Genomic DNA, 18,984 nt, shown 5'->3' with positions numbered 1-18,984 from the left:
AACGAAAAAAGCGGCAATAGTACCGACGGGCTTTCCGCCAATAACTTTTAAACGAGATAAAAAAAAATGTAATTTCTGCTTTCGTATTCTGAATCTTGACGCAAAAACGCGTCTTTTGATACCGCTATCGACATGTGCGACCCGAATTTTAAGTGCAGGACTTAAGTTGAAATTTTACTAAATTTGGAAATTAAAAGGCTTATATTTCATAAACTAAGAGTTTCCTAGAGTTGCGGATGATAATTTTGTGATTTTTAGGACCCCCGCCACCCCTCAAAAAAAAGAAAAGTTGGAAAAGCGTGGCACCTTATTCTAAATATTCCCTTACCTCTCAAATGGCACATTGCAAATAAATTTCGCAAAAAGTATGAAATGACGTCTCTTATTCTATCTATCCTCAATGGAGAAATAGAAAGATTTTTCACTTGTATAAATTCACAATGGACCAAATAAACAAACTCACCAGTTATTTAAAAGCAAGTCTTACCACAAATTGTAATTTAAAACTCCGTACACTGTTGTCAGCCAGTTTTCTTGTTCCCCTTCATTTTGATTTGTGGTGATGGTGTAGTGATTGCAGAAAAACATTAAATTTCAGCAAAAAATTGGCACCAAAGTGAAAAAAACATCACCGCGTTAAATAAGAACTACATACTACATAAATCATATAAAATCCAGCCAAAATTTTAAGTATTCAATGCGAAAAATCTGAGTTTTATTTCGAGACATCTGCCGATGAGGTATATTCAGTGTTGGCGCGTGTGAAATTTTTTTTTGGTGGGAAAGTTCGTGTATGGAGAACTCTAAACGTTGTCTCGCTTATTACAATTCTGTTAAACCAATAAGAATTTGTAAGGACAAAGAGCATAGATTAAAAAAATATCTTCTACACAAGGTGTATTGTTGGAGATAAGGGAAAATGCCAAAAGGTAATTGATAGATGTTTGAGAGGTAAATAACGAAGTAAGCGCGAGTGAGTTTGTAATGTAGTTTTTGTTTTTGTGAGTAACTCTTTGTAGCTGTGTTGTTGGTACCTTTTGCCATGCGTTTTGTGGTACTCATTCGTGATGCAGTTAGAAACTTTTCGGCTGCTGTGTATTCTGTGCTTTTCTTTAGTAAAAAATTTGTTTGAAAATATACAAGTTGCAAAATTATTATTATAACATAAATAAAATAATTTTTTCGCGGCAGCATTTAAAACCGAAATCTACTTGTCATGTATAAACAAAGGAAAATAAACAAAAAAATCTTTAAAGCGGAGCGTAGAAGAAAATCGATAATAGCCGTCAGTGAGAAAAGTATATTTTGCTGGCCAGTTTGCGTTAGATAAATGGGCGCAGCTTGTGAAAATTTCAAAAAAAATTCAATAGCATTAAATTTAAAGTGTTAAAATGTAAAGAGTTAACATACATATATTTAGTAAATACTTACGATCTTTGTTGGCTTAGCACAGTTTTGAAAATAAAGTGATGGTGGCGGATTGAGGGCGCGAGTGGCAACGAGTTTACTTACATTTTGGGTGCTCTGTTAATGGACGCAGGTTGCTGCGAGTCACGTTCACCAAATGCTTTGGCCGGTGTATTCTTTAATTGACTTGAATTTCACCTGCTATTTTTTTTTCAACAAAAAGGCAGGTACAATGTGTAAAGCAAACTGCTTACATACTATGAAAATTTTTGTTTTTGTTATTTTTCAAATTTAATTAAAAAAAAAAAAATCAATATATCAAGTAATTTCCCAAAGTGGAAGAGTGTACCTACGAAAGCGGAAAAATATGTATGTTCTCTATGTACATGCATACCTATGTATGCAAACATGAATGTCCATTAAGAATACTGTCCATTCGTCTGGGAGGCAAAAAAAATATTTATTCGTGCGTAAAGCAATGCGCCGTCTACATCCCCAATTTATTCAATCAAAATGTTTTTTTGTTGTGTTCTGGCGCACTGTACAAGTGGCACAACACAAGCGAAGTGTGTCACTCCCACTGCTCCTAACCTAAATCCACCCCATTAAGCGCCGGTTTAAACTTAAAGCAAACATAGAATATATTAGAATAGCTTTTGCATATAAAAATCGGCTTAAGTGCAGTATACGGACAATTCCAAAATAAAAAATGAAGTATGAGGATTGATAGACATGGTCAAGGTGAGTATAACTACACAATTTTGTTTGTGGGCAAATGACAATAACAGGAGTTATTAAGGGTCAAAGTTCATATGAAGCATTTTTTAAATCTAAATTTCTCTTTAAGTATCGAACCGATTTTCAAAATTGTATAGGTAGTAAAATTACCTTTCATTTGATATGCTGTTTGTATTCCTATCCCGTAAAATACTTAAAAAATTCGATGTTTAAAAGTGCTATATTTACTAAGTAAATTACGCATATTTATTTGTACATATGTATGTATGTGTACGTATATTGAAATAAAGCCAGTATGGCCTTATTGCCATTTTCAAAACATGGTTGTTGTAATTTTATTAGGCTGCACCTAAAAACGCGCAAAAGAGTGCGTACCGTGGCATGTTGCCACGGTTCAAGCAACCACCCGGACTTGGCATGGCGTAGCCCAGGGTTATTTAAATAAGCGCGGCCGAAGGCCTCCAACTCGGAAAGGTGTTCTGCACATAAAGGAAACAAATACCATGTGTTCTGCGCAGAATTACTGTTAATTTGCCCAAAATTAAGTTTTGGTATACCAGGAACAGGACAGTTGGTATTGCATTGATGGGACTAAGGATATTATATATAATTTTAAATGAAAGCTTAAATTATTTCCCATCTACCAAACTATATTTTCATATATTTAATACAGCAATTAAATTAAAAAAAATTAAGTTTTTAAAAATTTTGATGTTCTTAAAAAATTATATTATTTCAGGAAATTCTTTGCAGTTATATACTTAAGATATCCATCACATGAAAGTTATTGGAAAAACATATCCAACGACGTCAAAATTTTGAAAATCGGTTCAATACTTTAGAAGTAATTTAGATAAAAAAAAAGCTTATTATGAACTTTGACCTTTAAAAACTTTTGTTGTTGTTGTTTGCCCAACAAAAAAATATACCGTTATGTTTCTTTTATTAATACCTATCGATCTCAATTTTTCGTTTTTTTTATATCAGCATTGTCCGTATACTGCACTTGTTCCATTTTTTAATATACTAAGTTTGATTTATTTTACCCAAGGGCGAACAGACTACCTACGTATCGCGCTTCGAAAAGCATGGTAGAGCCACAATAGAGGTACATGTTGACACCGATGGTTCCAAACAAATGGAAGAAGTAGGATCTCCGATATACTCAGTTGATCCGAAAATAAACAAACCCCACAACCCAAGTCACTGTAGTGTGTTTCAGACGAAAGTAGTAGCCATAACCAAAGCAAGCAGATTCGCTTCCCAAGGCAGTCGGTTCTATGTACCGGAGCGACTCGGAATTTTTCCTGTCATTTCAGTGTAACCCCATTTAATTTGTAGCGTCCCTCCCACAAATGGTCATCCTACCAGCAGCTCCTTGCAGCTGGACAGCTCCATATTCTCTTGCTCCGGGAAGGTATCGAATCCAATGCGGGTCCGTCTCCTGACCCCGACCCTGAGAAATGGTTTTGCTTCATCTGCCGGAAAAGAATCTTTTTAGGACGGTCATACTCTGGTCAGTGTGTCTCGTGTAAGGGATGGTTGCATCGGAAAGGTTGTTCTGGGCTTGATCCCAAAACCCGACGTCCACGTAACTTTTATAAATCCTTTGTGGCTCCTTGCTGTTCACGCCCAAGGGCGTCCCGTAGTCTACGCCTAAGCGTCCCCCACTACCTGCCAGCAGCCCCGCTGCTCAGCAATCCACAAGTACCCGCTGCTGCTGCTGTTGTTGTTGGTGTTGTTGTTGTTGTAGCGATTAGGTTACTCCCCGAAGGCTTTGGTGTTATCGATGTGATGGTCCTTTGTCGGATACAGATCCGATACGCTCCGGTAACACAGCACCATTAAGGTGCTGGCCCTACCATCTCGGGAACGATTTATATTGCCACATTAAACCTTCAGGCCATCCCTCCCTCCCCACCCCCAAGTTCCATGAGGAGCTTGGGGTCGCCAGAGCCTCGTCTGTTAGTGAAACGGCATTTGCCGCTCGAAGGGGAGGCTGACAATTGGGTTGGAGAAGCTATATATTGCGCTACACAACCCCTTGAATCCCACCCGCTTCTGCTCGCGCCCCGCGGCACCAACAACTCAAACAGCTGCTACCACTCATAACTACTATCTTCGTAGTAGAGTCGGTAGCATGCTGAGCATCAGCCCCTGCCCCCGTCTTCTTCCCCCTCTTTTCCGGTAGCAATCGTGTAGGTCAGGGAAACAGACTCTTAGTCCCTACCTCCGTTTGCACCGTTTGCCAGCACAATATATACGTTTGCGACATCCGCCCAATGCAGCCCCTGCCTTGGGTGGTACCACTTTCCTAGATGTTCTGGTCTCCGCGACGGCAACCCCCCGACGGGTTTCATCGCGCCATGTTGCCAGGTCGCAAACCCAAATCATCCGGGTCCCCAATGCTTGCCCAAGGACGCCACTTCCCGGCGGAGGCCGCGAGCTTAGCGAGGGAACGCGACCTTATAAGACAGCTTGTTCCAGGCGACCCCCTAATAAGGGATATAAACCAACGCATCAGATTGCTTGTAGACGAACACAAGCGGGCGAAATGGGAAGAGCTCCTAAGAGGTTGTAACCTCTCTACCGGTGTAGGTAAACTTTGGTCCACCGTAAATTCCCTATCGAATCCGACTAAGCACAAAGACAATGTTTCCATCGCCTTTGGCGATAAGGTGCTGTCGGATGCGAAAAAATGCGCGACCGCTTTCTGCCGACAATATATAATGCATCCTACGGTCGACAAAGATAGACGGAGAGCCAATAGACGTGCACATAAACACAAACTCAGCGCGTCACCAATTACCATCACCGCTAGAGAGGTTGAGGACGCCATTGGTCGCGCTAAACCATCCAAAGCAGTGGGCCCAGACGGCATAGCCATGCCGATGCTTAAAAACCTAGGGAAAGAGGGTTTCAAATATTTAGCGCATGTCTTCAACCTGTCTCTTTCCACCTTTGTCATACCCGAGAAATGGAAAATGGCCAAGGTGGTCCCGCTACTAAAGCCTGGGAAACCAGCTAACGTAGGTGAGTCATATCGTCCGATATCTCTCCTATCGCCAGTGGCAAAGACGCTTGAAGCCATTTTGCTCCCTCATTTCCAAGCACATTTGCAGCTAGCCCCTCATCAGCATGACTTCAGAAAACTCCATAGCACTATCTCCGCGCTAAATGTCATTAGCACCCAGATAAATTGCGGTTTGAATCAATATCCCCACCATAGAACAGTACTCGTAGCGTTAGACCTATCAAAAGCTTTTGATACGGTCAACCATGGCTCGTTACTGGAAGACCTGGAAGGGTCTACCCTTCCCCCATGTCTTAAAAGGTGGACCGCAAATTATCTGGGTGGTCGGCAGGCATCGGTGCAATTCAGAAACGAAACATCAAAACAAAGGAGAATTAAACAAGGGGTGCCACAGGGTGGTGTCCTATCCCCGCTTTTGTTTAATTTCTACATATCTAAGCTACCTTCACCACCGGAAGGAGTCACAATCGTTTCCTACGCCGATGACTGCACAATAATGGCCACAGGCCCAGGCCCAAAGATCGATGAGCTATGCAATAAAATAAACGGCTATCTCCCTGATCTCTCCACCGACTAAATCTTCCGCGACCTTATTTACAACATGGACGCCCCAAATGTCGACCATATTGAACATCCACGTCGATGGCACTACGCTACCGACTGGCCTACACCCCAAAATCTTGGGTGTGACGTTTGACCAGGATCTACATTTTGGTGCGCACGCAACCGCAATTGTTCCAAGAATTCAGAGCCGTAATAAAATCCTCAAATCCCTTGCTGGCAGTACCTGGGGAAAAGATAAAGAAACGCTCTTGACCACATACAAAGCAATTAGCCAGCCGATTACGTGCTACGCGTCACCCATATGGTCGCCAAGCCTAAAAACCACCCACTGGAAGAAACTACAGGCCTGCCAAAATACTGCTCTCAGAATCGCCACGGGCTGTCTTCTTATGTCCCCAGAACACCATCTGCATAATGAGGCGAGAATACTCCCCATCAGGGAGAGAAATGAGATGCTGACCAAACAGTTTCTGTTGAATACCCAGAAACCTGGGCATCCCAACAGACATCTGATTGACGAACCAGCACCGCCTAGGGGCCTAAGGAGTCATCTCCGTAAGCATTTTGAGGAAATACGGCACCTGAGAACCCAGCCGTATGAAGCGGAAAAACACAAGCAGGTCCTTGGTGAACTCCATAGACAGGCGTCGGACCTTTATGTCGGGAATTGCCCGGTGAATCCAGTACTTGAAGAAAAATATTCAGAACTCGCAGAAGAGGAACGCATACTCCCCAGGGAAACGCGTGTCACTCTTGCTCAACTTCGTTCTGGATACTGTAACAGGTTAAACTCTTACCTATCCAGAATCAACCCCGACATACAAAATGTATGCCCTGCTTGCAATGTGTCCCCACATGACACCAACCATCTCTTTAATTGTAATGTGGAACCAACGCCTCTAACACCCCTTTCCTTATGGTCCACCCCTGTTGAAACGGCAAGTTTCCTTAGACTCCCGTTAGAGGATATTGATGACAATTTGTGATCGGTCGCGGCTATTAGGTGGGGCGAGCATTGCTACAACAACAACAACAACGCCAGTCCCAGGGCCACAACAGAAATTGCGTCCTAGCCTTCCTCAACCCAGGCGCAGTCACCCGTCACCCCCAGAGTGGCGACGTCTCCCCTCATGCACTTCAGAATTCTGCAGTTAAACTGTAATGGACTAACTGGGAAGATTACGGAGATAGTCGATTTCATGAAGCGGCACAACATCCGCATTGCTGCGATTCAAGAGACGAAACTCACAGCAAGATCTGCACTGCAGACCTGTTCTGGGTATAATGTCCAAAGAAAAGGTCGCGAGAGCGGAAATGGAGACGGCCTCCCGTTTATCATAAATCACTCTGTGCAATATCATATATTTGATCCCGGCATCGACCGCAGGGACAGAGTCTTAGAACGTCAGGCTTATCTGGCCGGTCAGGCATTGCAAAGCTAGAAATCATCAACATCTACATCTCCTGCCCCAGTGGATACCGCCCTAATATCAGCGCCTTACTCACTGGGAGCAATCGCATTATCTCAGGCGATTACAATGCCCGTCACGATCTATGGCATTCACTTCCCGCTGGTAGAATTCCCGAAATTCGGCCCCACTTCCCGGCGGAGGCCACTAATTTAGCGAGAGAACGTGACCTTATAAGACAGCTCGATCCCGGCGACCCCCAAAACAGGGAAATAAACCAAGGCATCAGATTGCTTGTGGATGAACACAAGCGGGCGAAATGGGAGGAGCACCTAAGCGGTTGTAACCTCTTGCCGGAATCCGTCTAGGCACAATGACAAAGTTTCCATCGCCTTTGGCGATAAAGTGCTGTCGGAAGCGAAAAAAATGCGCGAGCGTTTTCTGCCGACAATATATAATGCATTCTACGGTCGACAAAGATGGACGGAGGGCCAACAGATACGCACATGAACATAAATTCAGCGCGTCACCAATTACCAAATGTCATGCTAAACCATCCAAAGCAGTGGGCCCAGACGGCATAGCCATGCCGATGCTTAAAAGCCTAGGGAAAGAGGGTTTCAAATATTTAGCGCATGTCTTCAACCTGTCTCTTTCCACCTTTGTCATTCCCGAAAAATGAAAAATGGCCAAGGCAGTCCCGCTACTAAAGCCTGGTAAACCAACTAACATAGGAGAGTCATATCGCCCGATATCTCCTATCGCCAGTAGCAAAGACGCTTGAATCCATTTTGCTCCCCTACTTTAAAGCAAATTTGCAGCTAGCGTGTCATCAGCATGGCTTCAAAAAACTCCATAGCACCACCACCAGCACCCAGATAAATTGCGGTTTAAATCTAAACCCCCACCATAGAACAGTACTCGTTGCGCTACCCCTATTAAAAGCTCTTGATACGGTCAACCATAGCACGTTTCTGCAAGATCTTGAAGGGTCTACTCTTCCCCCATGTCTTAAAAGGTGGACCACAAATTATCTGGGTGGTCGGCAGGCATCGGTGCAATTTAGAAATGAAACATCAAAACCAAGAAGAATTAAACAGGGGATGCCACAGGGTGGTGGCCTATTCCCACTTTTGTTTAATTTCTACATATCTAAGCTACCTTCGCCACCAGAAGGAGTTACTATCGTTTCCTACGCCGATGACTGCACAATAATGGTCGCAGGCCCAGGCCCAAAGAGCGATGAGCTTTGCGACAGAATAAATGGCTACCTCCCTGATCTCCAGTTTTTTTCGCCTCGCGAAACCTGGCATTATCACCGACTAAATCCTCCGCGACCTTATTTACAATATGGACGTCCCAAATGGCGACAATTTTGAACATCCACGACGATGGCACTACGCTACCGACTGTCCTACACCCCAAAATATTGGGTGTGACGTTTGATCAGAATCTACATTTTGATGAGCACGCAGCCGCAATTGTACCGAAAATCCAGAGCCGTAATAAAATCCCTTGCTGGCAGTACTTGGGGAAAAGACAAAGAAACGCTCATTACCACATACAAAGCAATTGTCCAGCCGATTGCATGCTACGCGTCCCCTATATGGCCGCCAAGCCTAAAAATAACCCACTGGAAGAAGCCACAGGCCTGCCAAAATACTGCTCTCAGAACCGACACGGGCTGTCTTCTTATGTCCCCAGAACATCATCTACATACTTACGAGAATACTCCCCATCAGGGAGAAAAATGAGATGCTAACCAAACAGTTCCTGGTGAATACCCAGGAACCTGGGCATCCCAACAGCCATCTGATTAATAGATAGATAGATAGATAGATAGATAGATATTTATTATTAATATGTTTACATATTTTTTGAGCCAACACCGCCTAGGGACTTAAGGAGTCATCTCCGTAAGCATTTTGAGGAAATACGGCACCTAAGAACTCAGCCATATGAAGCAAAAAAACACAAGTAGGTCCTTGGGGAACTCCACCAACAGGCGTCGGACCTTTATGCCAGAAATTGCCCGGTGAATCCAGCACTCAAAGAACAGTACCCAAAACTTGCGGAAGAGGAACGCATTCTCCCCAGGGAAACGCGAGTCACTCTAGCTCAACTTCGTTCTGGTTACTGTGTCAAGTTAAACTCTTACCTATCCAGAATTAACCCCGACATACAAAATGTATGCCCCGCTTGCAATGTGTCCCCACATGACACCAACACCCCTTTCATTATGGTCCACCCTGTTGAAACGGCAAGATTCCTTGGACTCCCGTTAGAGGATATTGATGACAATTTGTGATCGGTCGCAACTATTAGGTCGGGCGAAGCACTGCTACAACAACAACAACAAGTGATATTTACATGCATCTCAAAAACTTATAATATTTGTTATAATGACGGCTAGTATAATTTTAAAGGAAGTAAGCAACCTCACAACGAGACACCCTTCTTCTTGGTTGAATATCTTTGTGAATACACCAACAAACTAACATGATACATAAAAACGTATCCAAAATCTGCTTCTATATACAAAATGTATCCACGTCCTGCCTAGACCCGTGAAGGTATGGTCACGCCTATTGGATGGTGTGACGAAGCACTGTAAGTTATTTGCGATGTGGCCATCGATGCTCTGTGACGGCTTCTCACCAGTATTCTCTTGTTTTATTCCAAAAACTCCAATAAGTTCATCCAACGGCAATCGGACTTATACCACGCAAAGTACTTTCTCGCTAACAGAACTTCATTAAAACATGTGTAGGTATGGTTTTTTCCTGTTGCTTTCATTTTGAAACTTTTTTCTCAGTCTGGTGCGAACATGGCGAGTTTAAGGTACGATACGTCGGCTACAATAAAAAGCCATGTAAAATTCCGACTAAACCCTAGATAGAGAGATAGATGTTGTGAGGTTAGCGACCTATTGGTCTATTGTGCCCTCAATTCTCTTTACAACACTTCATCCAAGCCGAGTTCTCTGAGAAAATCCAGAATGGCTCCCGGCTTCGGAGAGTGTATGTGACTATTTTCTAGTTTGGATGATCCTAGGATTCTAAGTCTTCGTCTCGCGACTGCCTCATATTCCTTCAGGATGTGTTCTGCAGACTCTCTTCGACATCACAAAATCGACAGAGGCTACTAGCTGATATGCCCAATTTATGCGTATGGCTCTTTAGCCTACAGTGACCTGTGAGTATACCTGTTACAATCCTAAGGCTACTTTTTGGGAGGTTAATCATAGCCTTATATCGCTTCGAGTTGTACCCTCCTATTAGTGCCTTTGCCTGCCGAAGTCCTGGACTTTCGCGCCAGTGTTGTTCTCTGAGGCACGCCTCCTTTTGTATAAAGTCCTCCCTTATTGTATGTGACCCTATTGGCACCATAGGCTCGGGTCCTATTGGCTTTCCGGCCGCTGCCAACTTGGCAAGCTCGTCCGCTCGCTCGTTACCACACACTCCTCTGTGTCCAGGTACCCATGCCAGACAGATGGTGTTATTGACTCCTAGATTGTTAATCTCTCCACGCACTCAAGGACTGTTGATGATTTAAACTCAACCGAAGCTAATGCCTTGAGTGCAGCCTGACTGTCGCTGAGTAGAGCGATTTTCTCGTTGGTATATCCCCGCTCTAAATTTATCTCTGCACACCGGCTTATGGCGAAAACTTCGGCCTGGAAGATGCTCGGATATTTTCCGAGTGGTAGGTATATTTTGGTTGGGGGCCCGAAGATCCCCGCTCCTATGCCCTCCGGTGTCTTCGAGCCATCGGTGTACAATATTATAGTGTGTTCCTGGTGAAGCGCTTCAATCCTGGAGGTGTCCCACGTACATTTGTTCCCCAGCTCTATTTTGAAGCGCTTCTCAAACTTAATTATCTTCCTCGTATCATCTCTGGGAAGTTGGATAAGTGGAATCTGCTCCTGCAGCTTCGCCATGCTCCGTGACTGTATCACTTTGCCTCTTCCACATCCATCTTTAGCTATGTTTACTAAAGTACTGGCTGCCTGCTCAATTATTATATGTAGGGCGTTAACTCAAGCAGCACTTCTATTGCTGTCGTCAGGCATGTTCGCATGGCTCCCGTAATGCAGACACACGCTAAGCGTTGAAGCTTCGTGAGCGATTTTTGTACGGTCACCATGGTTGTTCTTGATGCCCACGCAACTGCTCCGTACACTATGATAGGTCTCACTATCATAGTGTACATCCATCTTAGGATCTTTGGGCTGCATCCCCAGGATCTTCCTGCAATACGTCTGCACACCATTATTGCTCTTGTGGCCTTTGATATGGTGTTGTCGACGTGTTTCATCCATAAGAGCTTAGAGTCAAACGTGACACCCAAGTATTTCACCTCAGACGTGTACTCCATCTGTACTCCATCCATTGTGATTTGCCTAATCCCTTCCAGTTTCCTTTTCCTGGTGAGGGTTGATGCTTAGCCCCACCTCAGTACACCATTCTTTCGTTAACCTCAATGCCCTTTGCATTATGTCGCAAAGGGTGCTCTCAAATTTGCCCCTTACAATGATAACAATATCATCCGCGTACCCCTGACATCGGATTCCGTTGTCTGAGAGCCTCTGTAGAAGTTCATCTACTACCAGCCTCCGCAGCAGGGGTGACAGGACGCCCCCTTGTGGACATCCTTTCGTTGTTTTAATCTCTACTGTACCGTCCCCACTTGAGGTTTCGGCAATCCTCGTACGCAATAAGGCGTTTATCCACATACGGATTGGACGCTGTATATCTCTTCTCTCGATTACCCGATTCACACTTTCGTGTGTCGTGTTGTCGTGTACATGCTATGTCCAAAATGCGCATAGAGTTATCTCCCCGCACTCGAACGCACTTTGGATTTCTGTGGACAGCTGATACAGTGCAGTTTCTGTCGACCTGCCTGTTCTGTATGCATGCTGATCTTTATGTAGTGGCACTCTGACGAGAGCCTTTGATCTAATCTCAGACTACTATTATTATTATTATTATTTTTTATTAACAAATTAACTAAATAAACATGTTAACATTAAAGGAGCATTAGCTGCCAGGGCTATCAGCTCTTTGAGAAATATTATATGTAAAGTTTACTAGGTTGTATTATATAAAAAAGCTAGGTGAAGATATATAATATATAAGTAAAAATAGTATATACGTATATACGTTAATGTAAAAATAAACTTTTAGATCACTCAAACTCGGGCTCTGATGTGTTTGATGAAGTCATAGATAGTTAATATTCTCAATGGTTGCATTTTTTAGGAGCTCAGTCCAGTTTTTTTTGAAGTATTGGTTTCTGACATCTATTAAAGCAGGGCAGTCTATGAATATGTGTTTTAATGACATGGTATCGCCGCAGTGTGCGCAGACTGGCGCTGGTTCACCGGTAAGGAGATGTGAATGGGTGTCCACAGTATGGCCAAGGCGTAGGCATGAGAAAAGTTTTGTGCGAGATTTCGAAATGCCGGTCGGGTATTTTGGAGTTGTAAATTCTCTGTTTATGGCAGTGTAATGATGGTGCGTGTAGTCTTGCCATTCTCGTTTTATTTTAGCGTTTAGGTGTCGTTTAATTGTGGTGCGCATGTCTTTTCTTTCGCATGTGTCGTTTTTTGTTACTGGGGCTTTTGAAGCTAGTTTTGCTGCTCTGTCTGCCATTTCGTTTCCATGTATATTGATGTGGCCTGGTATCCAAAGTAGGCGTATTGTTGCCTCTTTGTCGATGAGTGCATCTCAAATTCTGCTTATCGTCGGATAGTCTGATATTGGGTTTTGAACAGCTTGTAAGACAGACTGGCTGTCGGTGCATATGAGGGTTTTATAGTTGTTTTCTGACGCCATAGATATTGCGCAGCTGATTGCGACTGCTTCTGCAGTGAAAACAGATGCGCAGTCCAGTAGGGTTTGCACCCTAAGGGGGTCACCATTTGTGTCTACTACTGCGAAACTCGCCGGTAGTTGGTCTAATTTTGAACCGTCTGTGAACCACAAGGTCCATTTTTGTGCTTGGTAGTATTCTTTACGCTCTTGAAACATAGTGTGGAAAACTTCTGGTGTCGTACAACTTTTTTTAAATTTAGATAGAGAACGGTCACATGATGTTTTTTTGATTTGCCATGTTGGGTTTTGTGCTTGATAGTTCTCCACTGGGTTTGGTAACTCTAGCTTTATGGCGATTTCAAGTATATGATGCATGGTAGAAGGAAATCTTTGATGTCCTTTCCCGCAGAGAATATTTTTTTTTGTCACAATCGACAATCGAGTTGGTTGGAATGAGGAGTTTGGGTACGAGTCTTGTATGGACTTGGTATATTCTTTCTTCGAAAGTTGGTAAGCCGGCTTCAGCTAAGATGTTTTTTGTGGGCGTTGTACGAAATGCGTAGACGCTTGCTCGTGCTGCTTGGTGGTATGTTGGCTTTATAATATTGATGGTTGATTTAGGAGAGTTCCAAAAGAGGAAGAGCCCGTAGTCAATTTTGCTTAGCACTAACGTTTTTGTTAAGTATATAAGAGTATTAATGTGTACATGACATTTTTTACTAGCAAGGTACGTAATAATGTTAATTCTGGCAGCTAATACTTTTTTTAAATTAGTAAAGTGACTTATCCACTTATAATTATGCGAGAATGTGATACCTAAGATTTTTAGTCTCTTTACATTTTCGATCTCTACGTTATTTATTGTCAAAATATGGCTGGAAAATCGCATGACTGTTTTCTACATATGTGAATGTTTTTAGTTTTTTCTAAGGATATCATGGCACCGGAGTAATCGCCCCAGTCCATGATATCCTTTATTAAGTTTTTGAAGATTAACTTGGTTTCTATGTTGTTGCTTCTTTTGCAGAGTATATAGACATCGTCTGCATAAAGGCAATGGTCTACAACACTATTAGATTGTATTATGTTGCTTATTTCATTGAATGCTATGCTGAACAGGATCACGGATAATGGTGAGCCCTGGGGTATACCATTTTCCAGTGGGTATACATCGGAGAATACATTTCTAATTTTTACTCGAAACTTTCGATTAGTTAGGTAGGATTTAACGAAGTGAAATATTTTTGGGCCTACTCCCCATGAGCGGAGGCGGTTTAAGATTACGTGAGGGCCAATTCTATCTAGCGAAAGAATGGATACATGGTTACGGGCTGAGAGGACTTTTGTAACAAAAAAATCAATGTGGAGCGTCAGTGCAGCCTCTGTTGGGTCTAAAAGCAACTTGATTGGGTTCGATGAGGTGTTGTTTTTCAGTGAACCATGCGATTCGGTTTGCCACTATCTTTTCCATAACTTTGGAAAGACACGAGAGAAGTGAAATGGGGCGGTACCCATCGGTTGAAAGAGAGTTCTTATTTGGCTTTGGTATTGGAATAATGGTGGCAATTTTCCAATTATGGGGGATGATACTGGTATCCAAGATATTGTTATAAAGCTGCAACAGTCGGGATATACCAGTTTCCGGCATTTCACTAATCATTTTATAAGATATCCGGTCATAGCCGGGGGTTTTACCCTTTGCTTTACCGATGCAAGTTAGCAGTTCGATTGGTGTGATTGGTTTTTCGATTAAATCAGCTTTTGGGTGTGTTCTAGTGAGAGGAGACACCTGGCTCAAGATATAACTTTTTGATTCCCTGTAGTGATTTGAAAAGTTTGCGTCAGATGAGAGGTTTGACCACACTGTACCGAACTCGTTGGATATTGCGGACGGGTCAGAGGATATGCAGTTGTTGGTTTTAATTGCAACTAAAGGTGTGTGTGGATTTCTATGGCATAATTTGTTAATTTTATTCCAGATTTCGGGCACGGAGGAGTTGGGAGAAATGGACTCAGTAAATTTTTGGAAGCTGCACCTTTTTTGGATTTTCATTTCTTTCCGGAATTTGGCATTTAATTTTTTGAAGTTTATAAGGTTGGCGTGTATGGGGTTTCTTTTAAATTTATGCCAAGCTTGCATTTTTTCTCTCCTTAGTGTCGTGAGTTCTTTATTCCACCAGGGTACGTGGTTTCTTCCGCAGGGTGATGCTTGAGGGATACAGTGGTTTGCTGCTTTGCGTATTGCTTTAGCTATATTAGAGGCTTCATGGTTTGTGCGCTTGGATTCAGCACGGGCTCTTAGTTCGAGGTCGACCTCTTTTTTAAAGTTCTCCCAGTCAGCAAAGTCTAAGAGGAATTTTGGTGGCATTTTGGTGCGATAGGAAATATTGGGATTTTGGGAGAAACTTAGGGTTATCGGGAAGTGGTCACTGTTATGGAGGTCATCTAATATGTTCCACTTTATTAGTGGAAACAATGGGGGAGAGCAAAGAGAAATGTCTACATGGGAAAAGGAGGATTGGGTAGAAAAGTGGGTCGGACTGCCTTCATTCAAAACGCTCAGGTCGGATAGTCTTGTAGCACTTTCTATTATATGTCCTCGGTGATTGTCGGTGGTAGCACCCCATAGGCTGCTCCAACCGTTGAAATCGCCGAGCACAATAAGGGGAGTATTAACTGATCCGAAAATGTTGGTTAAGTCTGCTGCTGAATTTTTGACAGGGGGGGATATTGATGGATGCCACGGTGAATTTGATGCTTAATTCGATTTCGATCATCACCGCTTGGAGATGAGAGTTTACGTCGATCTTTTTGTGTGGTATGTAGCTCCTTATTGCTAATCCCACTCCCTGCTTGGCTGTGGTATTTGATATCGCATTTGCAAAGTATGTGGAGTAACTGTTTAGGTAAGCTGGGTTTAGGTTGTGAGGGCAATGGGTTTCTTGGATTGCGATAAGACTTGGGTTGTGCTGTTTGATTAGCAGCTGTAGTTCAGAGAGGTTGTTGTAAAAACCTTTCATATTCCACTGGAGAATGTTAAGGTTCATGGTTGGGGAGAGGAGAGAGGGGAGTGCTCTGTCTTTTGTAGAGGCGAGCTTTACAGAAGCGAGGACTTTAGAGAGATTGATTTAATGATCCTCGATGGATTATTCCAGGGCTTGTTGCTTTTGTCATTTTCTTTGACGTAGTAGTCGTTATTTTTTAGGAGATTTTGAATGAAAACGGATATTGGTGACATTAGTTGTATGAGGTTTGATTCTGATGTTGAACTTTTTTGGTTAGGTAGTTTATTAGTTTGTGGGGTTGAACAGTTTATAGAGTGAGAGAGAGTAGTATTATTTTTAAGTTGGTGCTTGAACTTGGCTTTTCGGTTAGATTGGTTGAGTGGTTTGTAATGGTGTTTGTAGGTAAATTGGAGTCGGTAGGGTGTTTGTTTTTGGTAAGTGTTTTATCTTTAGGATTTGTGGCGTCTGTATTGGTGGATGTGCCATTTTTTATGGTACTGGCGTAGGTATTTAGGCGTTGCGATAGTGATAAGCTATTTTTGTATTTTAAGCGTGCTTCGCTCAGGCTGCATTTTTCAATGGTTTTAATTTTAAGGATTTCTCTGGCTTGGATAAACTTTGGACAGTTTCGGTCCGATGATGGGTGTTCTTCAGCGCAATTTGCGCATTGAGTTCTGACGCATGCGTCAGGATTATAAGGCGGAAGGTTGCAATTGTCGCATATTGGGTTGCTGGTGCGCCTTTTTTTGGTGTGCCCTAGTTTTTGGCAGCTCTTGCAACGCATTGGACTGGGAATATAAGGTTGCACCTTGACTTTGTACCATGCTACTTCTACCGATTCAGGCAGTCGGTATAGATCAAAGGTTAGAACCATTTGCCCAGTGTGGATAGTTTTGCCATCAATTTGGCGTGTAAATTTGTATACACCTGTGACATGTTGTTCTTTCATTTCGCGCACTATTTCGTCTTCTTCGACGTGCTTAAGGCAAGGGCGTAGATTATGCCCTTTACCGCATTTAAAGTGTCATGTAATTTTACATTAATTTTGCAAAGGCTAGGGAAAGACTTGGTTTTTAGAAATCTGTCTGCTATTTGGGCGTTTCGCGCCAGCACAAGTAGATTACCATCACGAAGTTGAGTAACTGACTCTATTTCAGTTGATATGGCTTCAATAGACTTTTTGATTGCAAATGGGCTTAGTTGGGATAGTGGTTTATCATTGTCCGCTGAGGATATGAGTAAGAATTTAGGGTTATAAGTTGTAGAGCACTTTTGCGGGAGTTGTGGGAAATTGTCTTGTTTAGGGTTAATTTTTGGTTTCTTCCGATTTGGGTTGTCTAAATAATCGCTTAACGCAGAAAAGCGATTCGGTGACCTATCCGGAGGTCCCGGCGCCATTCTTATTGCTAAGATTTATTAAATTTTTAATTTAGTTAAACACGTGTGTTTGGTGAGAACAAAGGCGAATGAGGGTAAAGTAAACGAAAAAGATTAATGGAACTTTAACACACTGATAAAATGCTAGTCACAACTATTTACTGCGAAAAACGACGTCTGAACGCTTTGAATGATAGTCGGCGACTGTAATCTCAGACTAAACCCTAAATCTATTGTTAAACTCTTTTTGCCGTACGTGTTAATTTGCGTGTTGTTTGCTGCTATTACTTTCAATGGGGACGGTTGTTCTACAGCGTTTCGGGGTGTGGGGATCACCGAAACCCCAGCTCCGGTGTCTACTAAAAATTTAAGGCCTGAAGTTTTGTCTTTTATGTATAGACGGCTGGTATTTGTGTCAGCCTCCGTGTCGGCCGCCTTAAACGGAGGGCTAATTAGTTTTCTGCGCGATTTCTAACGTAAGTGCAAGGTTGGCGGCACCTGGTGGCCAGTTCACCAAATGTGCAGTGGTACCAACAAATATCGTTACCGTTTGCTTGCGCCGCGTGATTGCGCCCAGTGGTATTTGGCACCGAATGCTGGGTTCGTCGCCGATTATTCTGCTCTAATCGGTCTAATCTACATATAAGGTCCGCGATAGTGCTACCTTCAATGATGCTGTTTGCTGTCTCGACAGTGTTGACTACGTTTGACGTTGTTACCTCCATTATGCTGTCTGCTCTTTTCGCTAGTGATTCGACATCCTCTTCATGTGTTATCAAAATTTGTTGTACCTGCGTGGGTAAACGCCGTAACCGCATTGACATCAAAATATCTTTGTCTAAGCGTTGGTGTGCCAGATCCTTCATTTCGCGTAATAACGCGGTCGGTTTCTTATCGTTTAACTCACATGACTCGAAGAGACGTTTAAGTCGTTTTTCAGTGGACTCACTAAACTCGGACAACAATCTTTCTTTCAATGCTTCGTATTTGCCAGTTGCAGCTGGTAATGCGATTATATCACTTGAAAGTGAAAGTATTGCCGAATCGATTTCGGCGACGACCGTGTAGTATTTGGTTTCGTCCATTGAAACTCCAGCGCGCATGAATTGCGCTTCTACTTGGGAAAACCATAATAGTGTGTCAGGTTACCAAAATGGCGGTGGTTTGACTGCGAGACGCCCCATATGCAGCATACTTCCAGCATCCATAAACCTCTCTTCTCCTTCATTAGTCATCCTTGTTCAATTGCGGGGTCACCAGATATAGATATTGTTATCTATATTTTAATATAGTTTTATTAAAATGTATATTAGTACAAGATTGGAGAAAATTATCAAGTCTGCAAAATGTATTTCTTAGAACGCTGTCGTTACTTCAAATTTTATTCCGATCTGAACGTCAGAGAACCCTGTCAGAATGACATCGCATATACAGGTATGTATTTCTTCGTAGTTGCAAGTGTGGTGAAATAACTACGTAGGTATTTAACCCTACACATCTATACTGGGTTCCCGGTCATAAAGGAAAGAAGGTATCGAAAAGTCCGATGAGTTGGCTAAGGAGGGTGCAATAGGTCTAAACAGCCGTAATAATAAATAAATTAAATTAAATACTCGCTGAAACGACAATAG

At 42.7% G+C, this 18,984-nt stretch overlaps 1 protein-coding gene across 7 annotated transcripts in view; it reads left to right on the top strand.

The window, feature by feature from the left end:
- The first annotated feature begins 512 nt into the window (after positions 1–512).
- The window catches only part of Alh (Alhambra), a 279,926-nt gene continuing 261,454 nt past the window's right edge, over positions 513–18,984 (top strand). For 2 of the 7 annotated variants that reach the window (XM_067758789.1, XM_067758763.1), the window contains exon 1: positions 513–929. The gene's annotated coding sequence lies outside the window, so the exon portion shown is untranslated. The other 5 variants (XM_067758770.1, XM_067758788.1, XM_067758767.1 and 2 more) reach the window with 5 other exon arrangements.

Source organism: Eurosta solidaginis, chromosome 1, assembly GCF_040869045.1.
Source record: "Eurosta solidaginis isolate ZX-2024a chromosome 1, ASM4086904v1, whole genome shotgun sequence".
In the NCBI taxonomy this organism is placed as follows: domain Eukaryota; kingdom Metazoa; phylum Arthropoda; class Insecta; order Diptera; family Tephritidae; genus Eurosta; species Eurosta solidaginis.
The sequence above is the reverse complement of the archived record's forward strand: the minus strand, read 5'-3'. Positions and strand labels throughout refer to the sequence as shown.